Source organism: Eptatretus burgeri, chromosome 4, assembly GCF_056783735.1.
Source record: "Eptatretus burgeri isolate ZD-2024b chromosome 4, Ebu_testis_v1, whole genome shotgun sequence".
NCBI classification, from domain to species: Eukaryota; Metazoa; Chordata; class Myxini; order Myxiniformes; family Myxinidae; genus Eptatretus; species Eptatretus burgeri.
The window spans coordinates 11,407,549-11,426,275 of record NC_140964.1 but is presented as its reverse complement, the minus strand read 5'-3'; the positions used below and the strand labels follow the sequence as shown (position 1 = coordinate 11,426,275).

At 44.9% G+C, this 18,727-nt stretch overlaps 1 long non-coding RNA gene and 1 pseudogene across 1 annotated transcript in view; one reads left to right on the top strand and one right to left on the bottom strand.

Moving 5' to 3' along the window:
- Window positions 1-4,197: 4,197 nt before the first annotated feature.
- Window positions 4,198-18,727, bottom strand: part of LOC147027478 (uncharacterized) — a 20,943-nt gene continuing 6,413 nt past the window's right edge. The window contains exons 2-3 of the long non-coding RNA XR_015056875.1: window positions 5,114-5,267; window positions 4,198-4,368 (exon numbers count right to left, since the gene is read on the bottom strand). This is a non-coding gene — a long non-coding RNA (uncharacterized LOC147027478). The remainder of the gene's footprint in view (window positions 4,369-5,113; window positions 5,268-18,727) is intronic.
- Window positions 9,520-11,012, top strand: LOC147027479 (uncharacterized; annotated as a pseudogene).

Below are 18,727 nucleotides of genomic sequence, written 5' to 3'. Positions count from 1 at the left end.
AATTGCATCGTGCATCGCTGAATTGGGAAACCAACTATTTTTGAAATCAAAGGTCAACTCAAGGGCAAACATCTAAAATCATCAATTTTCATCCTATTAACGTGAAAATTAAACGGCAACCTCCTGGTGCAATGCATCACTGAATTGAGAAATCAACTATTTTTGAGATCTAAAGGTCAAAGGTCGACTCAAGGTCAAACTTCTAAAATCATCAATTTCATTCTGAAAAAATAATTAATTTTCATCCGATTTATCTGAGCTTTGATCAAGATTGCCAATTTTAAAGAAATGGATAATTTGATGCATCCATGGCAACCTTTAGAGAGGGGGGTGGATTTTGCAAGGATCGTGCTCTGCACGGTCTTTTTCTTGTTTGTTGGGTGGTCGCTAGACTACCGTTATTCTCAGGTTTTCCGTCTGTCTGTACGTATGTAATGGACAGCTCTGGAGGCCAGAGGAGTCAACTGATTTTGATGAAACTTGACTGGTAGGTTCATACCAGGATCTAGTTGTATGCTTTTGAGCACCGTTGCTATGGACACCACCGTTGCCTAGCAACGGGACTTTGAAATTTTTGAAAAAAATCCGGAAAAGTTTTATATTTATTTTTTTTTTTTTCGAAAATCAAAAATCGCCTTCCAGGCTTTTATGCGCACTGTAATCAATCTGTCAAAAAATTTCAGCCCGGTTCGTCAAAAACTGTTTGACCATTACGCAATTATGTAGCGACCACCCATGTCGCCTACTGCCTTGTTGTTTGTTTGTTTGTTTGTATATCAATCGCGCACAGGTCAGAATTTTAAACCGATCTTCACGAAACCTCACCACATGGTAAAGTTCGTCATAAGCAAGAAGCCTATTGATTTTGAGGTCAAAAGGTTAACAAATTTATCAAATGTCTAAAATCCTCAATTTTCATCCGATTGACTTGAAATTTGAAGAGAATTTGCACATCAGGTTAATGAATTCAACCACCAAATATTTTTGAGGCCAACATAGGCCAAAAGGTCCACATAGGCCGAATTTCTAAAATGGTCAATTTTCATCCGATTGACTTGAAATTTGAAGAGAAATTGCATATTTGTCATTGAATTCAATCACCAATTCTATTTGAAGAGAAGTTGTCTCTGTTTTCAAGGGTGCTGGTGAGCATCGAGCCAAGTAACTGTCTCCCCATCAGCCTGCCCCCTGTAATACGTAAAGTATTTGAACGATTCATCAATGAACAACTTCTCAGCCATCTGTTCGACAATGAACTTGTCATTGACTGCCAGTATGGCTTTAGTCATTCTCGCTGTACTGGTGATCTCTGATCCTTAATTATGGATCATTTCAAGAGCATTGGAGTTCAAGGATGAAGCTTGATTAGTTGCTTTACATATCTCAAAAGCCTTCGATAAAGTGTTAAGACCCCCCAAGACCTTCAAGATATGCAAATCCTCTTCAAATATCAAGTAAATGGGATGAAAATGGAGGATTTTAGAAATTCCATCAAAGTTGTTGACCTTTTGGTCTATGTTGGCCTCAAAAATAATTGGTGGTTGAATTCAGTAACCTGAAATATAAATCCTCTTCAAATATCATCATTCAGATGAAAATTGAGGGTTTTAGAAATCTCACAGGTATTTTTATTATTAAAATGTTTTTAATGGGAATCGCCCGAAAAAAATTCATAAATCCATTAGGTAAGGGGCGAAGGGAATGTTAGATAAATATATGGATAAAGCAAAACAAAATAAAGGATTGAGAAAAACAACAAAAAACATCCAAGACACAGGAAGTAGCAGAAGTCAGGTGGAATCTGATGCAACCTCAAATATGTAAGAAGTAGGAATTGACATTCCTCTTTATACTGGGTTGATTGTAGGATAATGGGAAGCATATTTTAGGTAGGGAATTCCAATGCAAGACAGCATGAGGGATAAAACTATCTGCATAGCCTTTCGTTCTGTACTTTGGATCAGCTATAGTGCATGGGTGTGCAGAGATGGCAAACCGAGTCTTGCGTCCAAACACTCTAACAGGAGAAACCAAGTTAGAAAGTCAAGCAGAACATTTGCCATGAAAACATCTGTAGAACAAACTAAGAGTGGCAACTGACTTGCGGTGAGAGAGTGGTTGAAGAGTTGAACCCATCTCCGCACCAACCAGGCTAACTATGTGTTTCTGGAGTCTGTCGAGTAAAAATAAGTGGCAGGCTGGTGCTCCAGCCCAAATGTGGCAACAGTACTCCATGAGGGGCGTATCGTTGTCTTCTACATAGTGTGGTGAATACATATGTGGTGAACCCTCATTAAGATCCCCAAGACCCTCAACAATCGTCCGCAGCCATATCGAGCATATGTATGGACCGATTTTGTTCAAACTTGGTACAAAGACAATACATGATGGTATACATATGCACATAATTTGTTTCGTGATTCGATCAAAGATGGCTGACTGACGGCCATTTTAGTTGCTAACAAAAAAACAAAAAAAACCCAGAATTGAACACCTCCTCAACCATTTATCGGACATCATTTACCGATCTTGTTCAAACTTGACAAACAGATAAGGAAGATGGCTTACATATGCACGTCACTCGTTGTTGAGGTCAGATCAAAGATGGCCAACGGGTGGCCATTTTGTTACTTACACAATCTCACCCAATTGTATATAATCTTCCATGTCACATGACCACTAAAGTCAGTTGCGCATGCACATAAATCTTGTAAATATGGACTGGCCCTTTAACTCCGTACAGCAAAATAACTATGACCTTTTATGTCTTTATTGCAATTTATTTGTAATCTTAAAAGGCCCAAGTGGTCTAAAGCTCGAAATGCTCAAGGGCCCAAGCTGTCTAATTTGTCTGAAGAGTGTAAGGGGTCTAAAGGGACTCGAAGGGCTGTAAAGGTCTGTTGGGTAAAAAAAAAAATGTTGAAATGGTGAAGGGATCTAAAAGTGTCCAAAGTGTCAAAAGGGTCTTAAAGTAAAAAGCGGTCTTCAGGGTCCAGAAAGGTAAAAGTGGGCTTAATGGGTCTTTTGGGGTCTGTTGGGTCCTTTGAGTCTTGGGGGTCTTAATGAGTTTTCAAAGGTCGAAGGGGTCTCAGCAGTTTAAACGGTCGAAAGGTACATTCCAATAGTACGTCATTAATCGACGTACGTGTGTGTACCGACGTTCATACTGTACAAATTAATAAACATATCGTCACATGGCTTCCTGGATGGGACAAGCTTGATGGACGGCTTCACGGACGGATGGTGTTTTTCGTATATATGTATATATTCCCTTGGATCACAAGCGAAACGTTGCCGGAGGCTGACACTGCTCTTCCCATTCGTTTCAAAATTGGAGAGTGGTGTTCAGTTGTATTTATTGGTTGGTTGTGCCTTCTTTTTATTATAATACTAGCAAATACAACACGTCGCTTCGCTGACGGGGGTGTGAAGGGGAGGGGTGGAGAAAGAGAGAGGGAGAGGGGAGGGAGAGAGGGGAGGCAGAGAGGGCAGAGGGAAGGGAGGGGTGGGGAGAGGAGGGAGGGTAAGTGATGTGTGGGTGAAATGGGAAAGAGATAGGTGAGGGGTGGAGGTGGCGTTAGCAAAGAGAGTGACATGTTATGCTTTACTCACCGAACACAAATTAAAAAAAAAAAAAATCTCATGTCAGAACAGCTGTACACACAACGACACAACAGAGTTTGAAATGTAATCCACTGGCACATCTGCAAAAACGTTGATATCCCATTTGCAGAAAAATTTTGGGAACGCTAACCAAAAGCAATCACTCAAAACATTGAACTTCCACTCACGTATGACCTAATGATCCCATCGAGCGTAAACATTGAAAACAAAGCATTGCGACTCGATATCATACGTAGGTACAAAAAAAAAAAAGAGAAGAATGCATTGCTAAGTGAGGTGCTAATTCCAGTGATTTTGAGCTAAACGATGCAGAAATCAAGAAAATGACCAAATACCAAGACCTCAAGAATGAAGTGAAAATATCCAGGAAGATGAAGAATGTCAAAGTTGTACCATTGATAGTTGGAGCGATGGGAACGATGACAAAGAACCTGACAGATATTAAAAACCATCCCTGGGAATATTATTACATACGAACTACAGTTGGAAGCTGTCCGGGGCTCAGCGACACAACACAACACACACAACGGTGCCAAGTGCCATTGGATTGATACAGTTTATGGACACACACACACACACACATACAAATGTATAACACACATCAAGTAAATAAAAACGACAAACACAAAGATTTACCTTGAAACAGCGTTCTTTGAAGGAGGATTTCAAGTGGGGAACTGGCGAGGCGACCCGTCCAGGATTGTGCCCAATAGCCAAGGAGACGGCTTAAGCAACACCAACACTCTGCACAGAATATGGTCCCAAAAATAAATAAATAAATAAATAAATAATTAGCGAAATTGAATTCTAAAATGTATCAAGCCACAGAACACAAAATCTCAATCTATACTTTATGCCTTCACACCAAGAACAAACATGGTGAACACCTGGTCGGATGGACCTTATTGTTTTTTTTATTTAATATGTCGATGTTGAAGTGAGAGGTGGATAACAATAGATCGCACAAAAAAGGTAAACAAAGAGATGTCATGTAAAAATAAAATTGTACATTTTCAGTGGATGAGACACCTCCGGAGGCACCCACCGCACGGCACCGCGGGACTCAACAAAGGTGGAAACGTATGTCTAATCGATGTGAGATTGAAAGCACATGCACTTTTTCCTGAAATGAACAACCAAGCAGCTTGGAAAGTGCTCACCAAGTGGCTTAAGCATTCTAGCAAGCACTCCAACGAAACGGTCGATATGAAACGGCTCCATTGGCACGCAATTGGCAATCACCGAATCGTCATGTTCAACATACACCTCCCGGAGACGCCTGAAATGTCACGTATGTCTGAATTGGACAAATGAACACTTTTCAAGGAGTCGGAACTGCTTGTAAGTTCCATTCTGGAGCTTAAATTTTGTAATTCTCCTTAGTTTAAGAGATACTCGTGGAGAACGCAGATGTAGAAATGAAATAAAACAATGAACACTGACGTCTCCGGGCGTTTATAAGCATTGCGATGCACCCAGCGATTCGTACCTGTGATGAACAGCTTGTTCCAAGTTGCGGCCTGTTCCAAGTCAAGGTGAGGTTGAGCAGGCCAAAAAACATGGCGGCTCCAGACCTCAGCGAGGTCACCCAGGAAATGCCTTAAGACCCCAAACACTCAAACAGCGAGGTGGCCAAGGATCACCTGATGAAGGATATAAGTAAAAATAAGGTCGTTAATCATCTTCAAAAGGGGTGTTTTAATTGACCCAAACACCCAAAACACACACACACACACACGCACACGCACACGCACACGCACACACTCTGACATTTATTATTATAGACTAGCAAATACAACCCATCACTTCGCTGATGAGAATATTAATGGGGGGAGGGGGGGGTAATAAGGAGGGGTTGGAGAGAAGAGGGATGGAGGAGGGAGAGAGGAGAGAGATAGTGAAGAGGGTTAGGGTAGCGTGAAGGGGGGAAGAGGAGGGAGGGAGGAAGGGAGGGGGAGGCGAGGAAGGAAGGGGGGGTGCGGAAGGAGGAGAGAAGGGGAAGGAGGGGGGAAAGAAGACAGGAGGGAGACCGAGGAGGGTTGGAGGAGTGTGAGGAAGTGTGTGGGAAGGGAATGCAGCCTGAATAATGGGAAAGCAGAAAGAGGAGAGGGAAGGGAAGGCAGCATGAGGGAAAGGGAAGGCAGCATGAGGGGAGGAAAATGTGAGGGGGAAGGGAAATGTGAGGTGTGGCAGTGTGATGGGTGGGGGGGGGATGGAGGCAGCATGACAGAAAGGGGAGGCAGTATGAGGGGAGGGAATGGGAAGGCAGTGGGATGGGAGGGGAAGGCAGCGTGATTTGAAGGCAAGGCAGCGTGAGGGGAGGAGAAGGCAACGTGGGAGGAGGGGAAGAAGGCAGTGTGAGAGGAGGGAAGGCAGAATGAGGGGGGGTTAAGCAGCGTGAGGGGAGGTTAAGCAGAATAAGCGGAGGGGAAGGCAGTGTGAGGAGAATGGAAGGAAGCGTGAATGGAGGCTCGAAAGCATACCAGGGCATTACCGAGGCGGTATAATTTACCCAAACATCAACGTTTTCTCTTTAACCACCGTCTTTCAGATAAAACCGGTCAGAAAATCTCGATTCTTCTTCTTGACTTGTAATGATCGTTTCAATCAATCCCGTTTCTTATATCGATTCGATTCAGAAAATGCTGATAATTATACACCGCCTTTTGTAGCATCACAAAGCAGGCCGCTCGACTTGCAACATGCGTGAGAAAAGGAGATGAAGAGGTCGATGACATTTCAATAATTTATTCGAACGATTTTAAAGGGATGAAAGTGAATTTTCATTCTGTTTTTTTTTTTTTTCCTCGCAATTACGCAAAGATTGGTATTTCCATGAGCAAAGCGATGGCTTTGAAAAGAACAACCAAGCAGCTTGGTGAGTGCTCACCAGGTGGCTTAAGCACTCAAGCAAGCACTCCAACAGAACGCCTGGCTTGGCAAGCGATTAACGATCAGTCAAGTAAACCCATGCACCTGGAAGAACGCAAGCAATGTCCAAATTTGATAAATGAACACTTTTTTTAGCGTCAGAACTGCTGCTAAATTCAATTTTGGAGCTTCCATTTTGTAATTCTTCTTATTTTAAGAGATTTTTGCAGTTATGGCATGTGCAGAAATGAAATAAAGCCACAAACATTGGCGTCTCCAGGCGTTTATGAGCATTGCAATATATCCAGCGATTCGGAGGTATAATCATCAGTCATTCGATGAAATAAGTGAGGAAAGTGAAAGAGAAACTTTATCGTTAAGAAATCGTTGCGGCCTGTTTCTAGTCAAGGCATTGATGAGCAGGCCGAACAAAATGGCGAATTAAGACCCAGGAAAGGTAACCGAGTATGTGCGTTAAGATAACAGCGAGCTGGCTGAGGATTTACCTCATAAAGGTTATAATTAAACAAAGCCGTTAATTATCTTCAAAAGGGGTGTTTTAATTAACCAAAACACCCAATTTTCACTCATGCAAAGGGAGGACAGAGGAAGATGGGGGGGGGAGGAAAGGACAAAGGGAGGAGGGAGAGGAGAGGACAGAGGGAGTGGAGAGAGAGTAGCGAAACCTACCACGTGTGGCGATAGTAGGCAATAACAGCAACTTTCTCTCACTCACACACACACACACACACACACACACACACACACACACACACACACACACACACACACACACACACACACACACACACACACACACACACACTGACATTTATTAGTATAGATCAGCAATTCTTAACCTGGGGAAATTCCCCCCTGCGGGAAATTTTCGGATTTCAGGGGGGGAATTATTTTTTCGGTTGAACAATTTTCAAACTGTTTATTGCGTTGAATACGTCGTCTGAATACGTTTCCCAAGCGATGAAGAATTAGGGGAACAAAAATTAATACTGATTTTAGGAATGCTGATGTTAAAATAATACAAGACTTAATGTTGTGCAATAAATTGTGTCAATATTTTAATGAAAATATTTATTGGAATAAAAAAAACTAAAATTTATTGAAAAAATTATTAATTTTCCGTTGATAATGTGGTGGGGAGAAATATCATTATTCGGCAATTTCAAAGGGGGAAACAATACTAAGAAGGTTGAGAATCCCTGGTATAGAGAGAAGAAGACAGACAGAGAGTACTTGTTATTCGTTTGGCGAGTATTAGATTGTGCAGTTTATTTCTTTCGCCAGCCGCAATAGGACCACGACCTCCGAATTGTATATTTCTTCATCATTCCTCCAATAATAATAATAATAATTCCAGCTGTGTGTGTGTGTGTGTGTGTGTGTGTGTGTGTGTGTGTGTGTGTGTGTGTGTGTGTGTGTGTGTGTGTGTGTGTGTGTGTGTGTGTGTGTGTGTGTGTGTGTGTGTATATCTGTGTGTGTGTCTGTGACCGCTGTTTCTCGACAACCACTGGTCCGATCTAATTGAAACTTGCCAGGTATATTGCTGGGGACCTGAGGATGTGCCTTTTCAAGGTTTGATATTAATCGGACAAGTGCTTCCCAAGTTATGGCCATTTATTTATCAACCAATGACAGGACACGTGGCTGCGTAGGCCGGTGCGCGGCTGGCCGATGAAAACGTCACGTGCCGTGCCGGTTACGATGGGGATCGGTGCCTTAGTTACCGTAGCGTAGGAGTGGCAATGGTCAATGGCAGCAAATGTCATGGCAAGCAAAGACAGGGAGGTGAACTTGATTTTAATTAACTCTGTGTGTGTAAGTATCACAGCAGTTGTTACTTCAATGAAAGCCATAATTCGTGGAATGCATGTGATCATTCCGTACGGGCACGTACTACTTCCGGATAGTGATGACAATGTATTCTCATAATTTCTGGATTTCTTATGCGCATTTATAGAAAAACACAATGCCCCAATCCAGTCGTCGTTTACAAGAGCGAAGGAATGGCCTGTGTGGTTGTTTCTGGCTTGCAGTTTGAACGTTTTTTTTTTTTTTTGGGGGGGGGGGGGGTTGCACGTACAGGCACGCGAGAGTGAAGGAACGGCCTGTGTGGTTGTTGTTTGTGGCTCGTGGTTTGAAAGTTTATTTGTTTTTTTTTGCACGTACGGCCACACACGTACGGGCATGTACGAGTTCCTCCAATTACATCATCTTTCTAATAATCCAGTTCACTATGTCCAGAAATATGAGTTCGTTATATTTTTTGGAGATTAGGAAAACTATACATTTTTGGAAACTTCATAGAATAACGAATCAGAAAATGCACGATACCATTTTCCCAGAAGCCAATATGGCGGCCATCTTGGATTTTTAAAATGGTGACCTTCCAATACTATTTTTTAAATATCTTGACTTCTAGATAACCTAGGATCATGATTCCAGTGGCTAAATCTACATTTTTGGGGCAAATAAATCCAATGGTGATAATCAGAAATCAGTACAGATGATCGATGGCACAGGTTTAGGTCACCATCTTGGATTTTTAATGCGCATAACTGAAGTTTACGCTTATCTCCTTATCCCGGCTCCTCGGTGACGTAGGAACCTGATCCAAGTGGGTATCTGAACAAAAGTATACTTAGTGCAACAAGTCAGTGTATAGGTAAATAATCTAGTGCTGGCATTTGTAGGTTTATCTGTGGTGATTGTAATTGCAGTTATTACATCAGTATCTGCAGGTATTAGAGGAACATCAAAATAATTCAGACGAATCCAGGTATGTTGTTGTTTCTACGTGGCTGGTGTGTATGCAGCATGTCCAAGCTAGCGCTAGTTAGCACATGTTAGCTGTGTTTCCAGGTGTGTCAACTGCAAAGCCCCTCTGACTATTTTTTGAATGTACATTATACGTTACATATTGTATGTGTAGTATTGGGTGTTGTATGTTAATGGGTGGTGTTTACCTTTCTTTTTGCAGACCTGTATTCAAGCAACATGAGCAAAATGTCTCAGCTTCGTCAGCTTGGAGCAGAGAGACAGCGTCAGGAAATAATTAACTGGAAGCTGTGCATACTCTGTCAGTCTGATGACCAAAGTAAAGCACACTTGGTATTACATCCTAGACTAGATTCCTACCAGAAGATACTAGACACGGTAAAGGAGAGAGCCAGCTTGAAAGATGGAAACTATGTTGAAATGCAAAAGTGGCTCACGGACATCAAAAAAGAAACACTATGAACATGCATTATCCACTGGGTCATACCCTGCCAAAAGACGTGGACAGAACAGAGGAAGCACTGATATGGATGAACCAAGCCAATCTGGTCAGTCTTCCCCATTCACACGGTCATGTACGGTGCCGCTGAACAAGGACCTGTGTTTCTTCTGTCAAGAAGACACTGATGAGCAGTTGTTCAAAGTCTGCACGCAAAATGCTGGAGAAACTCTCAAATCAGCTACAGATCAGTCCCAAAATCCAGCATTCAAAACGAGACTGAACGCATGTATCTCACCGACAGATGCCCATGCAGTAGATGTTAGATATCACAAATCTTGTTGGACAAAACATGTATTCCATGCCATGCGAGATCAAGGTGACACAAAGAGTTCATCAAAAGTCCATCCGCTAAAAAATGCATGTCTGATTGAGCTGATCAACCTTGTTGATGTGCAAACTCAAAACCAAGCCATCTCTCAATTGATGACATTGAAACCGCATACATGAGAATGCTTGGACCAGACGGTATGGAAAACCATTTCCCGGCATTCACCAGATGGTGGCTGAAGGAGAAGATCCTTACTGAACTGCCCAGTGTGATGTCTGTCCTGCAGAAGAACAGAAGAAAGCCAGCAGTCTTGTACTCTCCTGATGCATGCGAGGAAGACACGATACATTCTGTTATTACAAGTGATGACAATGATATGGACAACATGAAGACCATCTTTAAAGTAGCACAGATAATACGCAAGAGCATTGCTGATTTCAAGAAGGAAAAACCAGCAAATGTCATCCCAGTTTCTAGCAACACCAAGGACGTTCCCAGTGAACTGTACACTATGATCCGCTGGATCACAGTGGGTCCTTTGGATGAGCTGGAAACTGAAACAAGGACCAGTGTCGTCGACAGAATGACACTCACAGTGAGCCAAAACATCCTCTAGATGGATTCAGGTCCAACAGACAGGTGAAGTACAATTCAAGCAGAGAATCAGCAACCGTCAGGCATCAACATGCAAGAGAAAACCCTCAAGTCCTGGGGCTGGCCCTGACTGTGCATCATGACACACGAAACTTGGCAAGCGATAGCAAGCTAATTGGTCATGGGCACCACCGTCGGGGGCGTTCAGTTACCAAGCAGCTATGGCTGGGTCTTCTTGGTCCTTGGATCTTTCTTGACACCAGGGCATCCGGTGCTTGCTCACACCCTCAGTGTGGTGCCTGTGTGGGTCGTTTGCCTCGATCAGCATCTACACTAAAAACAAATTTGTGCTCCTAGGTGTTTGCATGTCACGTGTGAACGGCCATCGATCTTCTTTCCTTTTCCTGATTCCTCCTTCACTTCCACCTTTGATCAAGTTCCCCCCCTCCCAACACTGCATACGTAATATGTAGAACAACTCAAATTTGCAAACATGAGGGTGTGACACAGAGCTGATGGACCAAATAGCGTTTTTCTTCCTTTTGAATGCTCCTTCCAACCATTTTCCGACTTCTGCTGATGCGAGTCGGTGCATATTCACAAAGTACGTACTTTACCGGTAAAGGAGGATGACAAAGGGTCCGTGAACAGACGTTTTTATGATCAAAATGAAGGATCCACAGACCTCGTATTGACGGACAAGTTTTTGGGTCCACCTGTTGAACCGTTTACCTGCTCGCTGTGTTAATAGGAATCCAGGAATGGGGGTGGGGGCACGGCATGCACGGCTCCACAAATCGGTGCACGTGCTCGTGTTGGTTATTTTAAGCAAGCTAACACCGAGGGAGCTGCGTACCTGCGTTTACCATTTTTACACGTGTCAAGGACAAGGTGAGGACGGGACAAAAATACCCCGAACATCATCTCCGGGGGAAAGACGATGATTTCATGAAAACGGTCTCAGTACTCTTCCGTGCTGGATTCGAGGGTGTGACGTCATCCTCGGCACTCGGTCCATCGTCTCAAAGTCGAACGACATCCCACAGGTGTTACACCTGCAAAGGTGGCAAAGGAACAAGCCGGGAGGCGACATGGGTGGTCGCTATATAATTGCAAACTAGTCATGCAGTTTTTGACGGATCGGGCTGAAATTTTTTGACAAAGAGGTTGATTATAGTGCGCATAAAAGCGCGGAAGGCGATTTTTGATTTTCGAAAAAAATATATATAAATATTTTTCGGATTTTTTCAAAAATTTCAAAGTCCCGTTGCTAGGCAACGGTGACATCCATAGCAACGGTGCTCAAAAGCATACAACTAGATCCTGGTATGAACCTACTAGTCAAGTTTCATCAAAATCGGTCGATCCTCTGGCCTCCAGAGCTGTCCATTACATACATACGTACAGACGGACGGAAAGCCTGAGACTAAGGGTAGTCTAGCGACCACCCAATAGTCTAGCGACCACCCAATAGTCTAGCGACCACCCAATAGTCTAGCGACCACCCAATAGTCTAGCGACCACCCAATAGTCTAGCGACCACCCAATAGTCTAGCGACCACCCAATAGTCTAGCGACCATCCAATAGTCTAGGGACCATCCAATAGTCTAGGGACCACCCAATAGTCGAGGGACCATCCAATAGTCTAGGGACCACCCAATAGTCGAGGGACCACCCAATAGTCGAGGGACCATCCAATAGTCTAGGGACCATCCAATAGTCCAGGGACCACCCAATAGTCCAGGGACCACCCAATAGTCCAGGGACCACCCAATAGTCCAGGGACCACCCAATAGTCGAGGGACCATCCAATAGTCTAGCGACCACCCAATAGTCTAGGGACAACCCAATAGTCTAGGGACCACCCAATAGTCTAGGGACAACCCAATAGTCTAGGGACCACCCAATAGTCTAGGGACAACCCAATAGTCTAGGGACCACCCAATAGTCTAGGGACAACCCAATAGTCTAGGGACAACCCAATAGTCTAGCGACCGTCCAATAGTCTCGGGACCGTCCAATAGTCTAGTGACCATCCAATAGTCTTGGGACCATCCAATAATCTAGCGACCATCCAATAGTCCAGGGACCATCCAATAGTCCAGGGACCATCCAATAGTCTAGCGACCATCCAATAGTCCAGGGACCACCCAATAGTCGAGGGACCACCCAATAGTCGAGGGACCATCCAATAGTCGAGGGACCATCCAATAGTCTAGCGACAACCCAATAGTCTAGCGACAACCCAATAGTCTAGCGACCATCCAATAGTCTAGGGACCATCCAATAGCCTAGCGACCATCCAATAGCCTAGTGACCATCCAATACTCTAGGGACCACCCAATAGTCGAGTGACCACCCAATACTCTAGCGACCACCCAATGGTCTAGCGACCACCCAATAGTCTTGGGACCACCCAATAGTCTTGGGACCACCCAATAGTCTAGCGACCACCCAAAAGTCTAGCGACCACCCAAAAGTCTAGCGACCACCCAAAAGTCCAGCGACCACCCAATAGTCTAGCAACCACCCAAAAGTCCAGCGACCACCCAATAGTCTAGCGACCACCCAAAAGGCAAAAAGGTGGTCTGATCCATGAATTCAACAATTTTCAGGGAATTTTGGAATACGAATTGTAAATGTCTCCTCGACAAAAATAAAAAATAAAAAAAAATTAAAAGTGTGGGGGTCTTCAAGCAAGCACTGTGACGTGTTCTTTGATTTGAGGTCGAGGCTCGCGGAAGAGCTCGAACATCGAACGGATCATGACATCACAGAGCAAAACCAACAGCATCAGGAGGATTGAGGGACAAAATGGGGGGGGGGGGAACTTGGACAAATAAGGGATGTGGGGCAAGAAGGACGCAGGATGTGGCCAAGAATCACAAGATGGATGCAGAAGAAAACTCTTAAGAAGGAGAAAAAGAAAAAAAAATGGAAATTTGCAAAGAGGTGCGATTGGGGAGGGTTAATGGGGGTGAAAAAGATCATGGTTTGGGATGGGGGATGATCTGAGATGGCGGTGAACAGCCGTCTTGGAAGACGTGTCCGAGGGAAGAATAAGATCGAGGAGGATGTGGAAGTTCATTCCACTGGCAAGGTAAAAAAAAAAAAGAGGAACGAATGAATGGAGAAGATAATCCAACCAATAATCACAGAGCCAGCGAGGAAGCTCCGATGCACACCATTGAGCTACCCCCTCTGTCCACAGACTACCATTCCTGCTCTATAACCGCCTCATCCGTCGGCTTGGTGGTCCATGGCACACCTGCACTGGAAACGTGAACGAATTTTAAATTTCGAACATCCGCCACAATTTTCCAACGGCTTCTTCCCCAGAGTGACTGTTTATTTTGATATGGAGGCGGCACGTGTCACGTGTCACGTGTTCCCGACGTGTCACGTGCTCCCAACTCCCCCGCACGTCCGTCGCTTGGAAGGGCCCATCAGGCAAGGGGGCGTGGCCCGTGGGTTTGGGGAAGCTCCGCCCCCTCGTTTCTTGGTTTACTGTAATGGTGAAAATATATTTAAATGACAAATCCGATTCACAAGCACACAATGTCTCAAGACTTGCAAAATAAGCCCAAACCACCATGATGGGAGGAATTGTCGACATCCTGTTGAGATCTCTCCAGCAGACTTGATGACCTCGCGGTGGAGAACTCGAAGATCGAGCAAGAGTAAGGTGGAAGAAAAATACTTCAACAGGACAATAGAATAACAAAGCGAAAAAACAAACAATGGATCATTAATGCATCGGAATTAACAGCGAGAGACCTTCCGTGGCCAGGAATCCCTGGGAATTATCATGATGGACGTTCATTGACTGGCTCGACATTCAAAGGCCTTCACGTGGCTCATTGAATGGATCTGAAATCATGAGAAAGGATCTCAAATGGTCTCCAACACCAGCGAATGCCAGGGAAATGGAGCAGTAATTGGTGCAATGATTATTGACGTGGGTGGAGTCCGATGGGGTGAAGGGGAGGGAGCTAAGACAAAGCCGCTGGTCCTTGTCCTCCTGGTCGTCGTGGCCACCAGGTACCAGGAGAAACGCGCGTTTACATTTGAAAGGGCCGAATTACCTCTGAACTGAACACGAGAGTCTGAGTTGCCATCCAGGACAAAGACCTTCCTCCCTAAATGACGCTCTGGAGAAATGGAAACGGCCACCGGGTCTCAGTCGAAAAGGCCCGAGGATGCTAAAATAGGACCCGTTGCCATGGTGACGAATCGTCATCCGTGTTGTTTGAATAATTCCATATAGGATAGTTCGCGTTCTGTTCTGTGGGTATCAGTGCGATGGAAATCACGACTTGTTGGCAGTCTTGGATTGGATCGGTTGCGGTGGGCACGGTTTCGGATGGGGGAGAGGGTTCAAACCATGTGACATGCGTCGTGGAATTGTGATAGCCCCCAATGATGGGGGGGTCATGTTTATTCATAGCAATATGAAGCAACACAGAGAAACATCCAATGGAACTGGAGTCAGTTTCATGTGTTTTTAAACCTTTTTACGTTTCCAAATAATAATTGATGTAACACCTTTTAGAGGACGAACAGGCGGATCTGCGAGTTTGAATTCCTCGAACGAGAGTTATTACACATTTTCACACATCTCATCCTGATGCCTGGTGTTGGCTTCGTGGTCAGGATGGCTGGTTTGGGATCCTAGGGTACTGAGTTCGAGTCCCGTTTGCCACTGACTTAACTAACACCAGGGGGTTGACCCAGCCTGTGATCCTTTCGAGGTCGACGAAATGAGTACCAGTGTACACCCCGGTGAGAATAAGTGCACCATATCCCTGTGTGTCGAAAGAGGAGACCAGGGTTGGCGTGAGGAAGGGCATGCGGCCATAAAACATTGCCTCAAGAAGGGAGCCGTCATCATGGAGCCCATAAAAAACCCCGAACCCCTGCTCAGCAGGGGAAAAAGGCTGTTTTTTACACATCTCATCTTGAACGAACATGGAGTCAGGTTTTTACAGATATCCTTTCCCTTTTAACCCGTTCAACGACTCACTATCTCCTCGGGATTTATACCTGTATGTTCGTGTTTAATACACATGTCGGATGTATATGTATATGTATATATATATTGTTACGGATTCAGCGGTGGCAGGATTCGCACCCAACTCTTGACCCCAGTGTTAAGGATTCAGACGACTGATGTCAATCACCGCCGTTTCCAGGGTTACACCATCAGCTGGCTCGGCACAATTCTCGGGTTATGTGCCTCAGATCACAATACCAATGTACACCTGTGCCTTGCCAGCTGGGGGAATAGACCCCGGTTACAGACTGTTTTTGTCAGATACCGAGCGAATTCTACCAGTCTGTAACCATTTTGGTTTATATCCAAATCGAGCGGATCGTTCCTCAGCGCAGCACGAATTAATTCAAAGCGGAAACTTCATACGAATCAGCCACATTTATTGGGGACATCGGGGAACACAACACAAGCAAAGCATTCACGACAATGTTACAATCAATCTATAACCCGTTCTTAACTACGGAGCTACGGATTACGGGTTTCGAAGGGGACCCTAACGAGATAAACCTTAAACAACATGCAGCCAGGACATGGACAACATGCAGACAAGACAGAGTACTTGGTGATGCTTCATGGACGAGAGGAAAAATGTCAAAGGAACGAATGTTGCTCGTGACAAGCCAATGTCAATGGATTCGAGCACCCACCTCGAACACGCCGTGTGGAAAAATGGAGGAGTCGTCATTTGTCGCAGCCCTCACGCACGCAGCCTCGGCGCGTTCAGACCCCGCGTAAGGTCGACTGCACAAAGGGGAGCAAAAGATCCACGGTGGTATGCTCCAGCTGGCTTTTCACAAGGTCCAGCATACAAGTCCAGGCCTGGCCTGTTCACCAGACAAGGCCAAATCGAGGTGTTGGGCTCCGCAGGCTGGGTCTGTGGCCGAGGAGGCACCGCAGGCCAAAACCACTCTTCCCCAAAGTCGATCGCCTGACTCGATATGCAGGCGGCCTCTCCCACTGCCAAAATGGCAGACTCGACAAGGCAGGCAGTCACTCTTACTGCCGATGGCCCGTGTCGAGGCTCAGGCAGATCCTCTTACTGCCGATCGCACCACCTCGGCGCTCTCTCGCCTCAAAGCCAACTGCTTCTCTAGGCCACACCCTCTCAGCCGACTGGGCGGGGCCTCATCCGGAGAGGGGAAGGAATAAGAAGAACCTCTCGGTACACCACCACCGCACGAACAATGAACAGCCTGCTACACCTCCCGACAAACATGTAACGTCCATTTACCGAACAACCTGGCGAAACATGCATTTAATGGGGGATCCGGGCTAATCCTATATTTAATAACATACTAAGGGCCATTTCCGCAACAATATATATATATATATATATATATATATATATATATATATATATATATATATATATATATATATATATATATATATATATACACATGTGTATGTGTATGTGTATGTACAGTATATGTATATGTACAGTATATGTATATGTATATATATATATTGTTGCGGGGCCGGGTATCGGCTGCGAGCACGACCGCTAGATGGAGCTGCAGAGTCGACTCCACCGATCATCCGAAATTTAGATCGTAACTTTTTGGAAAACTCCGAAAAAGTACGGGTCCCTTATCGGACTGTGAAGCGTCAACATTTCTGCCACGTGGTACAGGGTTATTCGCCAATTTTCAAAATACCTAGATTTCCACGTGGCAATTTACCGAGTCTGCACACCCTCAACGGCACCCGTACAAAATGAGCCGCTTAGCGTACTCGAACCGTGTGTGACCCGAGCGGTTTATCGCCGAGGTCCGTCGGTCCAAATGTTCCGTTGCAGTGGCAACAGCCTGGCTAATTTTCCAGCACACAGCACGCTAAGCCAATGGAGGAAAGGACACGAACGAGCGGATACATTTCACAAATGGGGATGTTTATTTACAATAATAATTGGGGAACGAGGGAAGCACGCAAGAGCAGAGTTAAACCGATTAAAAGAAATGCACGTATATACAGGAAGCCACTTATACAATTTCCGACTTAACTGACTGGCACCACAAACACACATACTTACACACCCAAAGAATCGGACAAAAATGGTCTTTATTCGGACCTCCAGCCCTGAAGACAGTCGAGCTGGAGGTGAAAGTCTGTTTGACCTTTCCACCTCGTGTGGTCTTCAAGGACCAGGTCCTCGGGGCAGAACTGGACCCCCAGCACGATATAGACAATCCAGACACACTCACGACCAGGCTCCAGGTGAACGAAGTCGGCAGGGCGAAAGCTGGCAGGAGAAGACCCTCCGTTGCACTGACCACTCCGTGCACAGACGCTTTCTCACTCCACCACCTTGCGCGCAGATGTTCACTCATGCCAGAACCCCCACCCCTCCATTTTGTGCTCAGGAGCGAGAGACCTCCTCTTGTTGCCACTCGCCTCCTCATTGGACACTCCGTTCTCGGACGACTCGTCGCGGACTCCCGATTGGCCAGGGCCGAACACTCTATCTGGCTAAGGCGGAGCCAGCCTGAGGTGCTGAGCTTCCTGGTTGGACAAGGAGCACGCCCCTGCCCTTCTGGGCAGAATCTCAATCTGAGGTGATGGTAATCTCCGCCCCCTGACGTGATCGGACACACGTAGACAATGGCGTCGATCAGAGCGAGGGGAAGATGACACTGTCGTTGATGGTGGTGTAAAAAAAACGAAAAGAAAACCTGACTATTAAAATAACTTCACAGCACAGGAACATTTAATTACCCATTAGACGAGGGTCGGGCCCCTAACAGGCAACATGTACTTACCGATATAACTGATCTATAGGACCTGTATGTTGTGTGATCATGGCTCCCAGATTCGCAACAATACATACATATATATATATATATATATATATATATATATATATATATATATATATATATATATATATATATATATATATATACACAATATATAAATATATAAATATATACATATACATATACATATACAGGCATCCCCCGTTTATCGCGGGGGTTACATTCCAACCCACCCCCCCCCCACCGCGAGAAGAGAAAATCT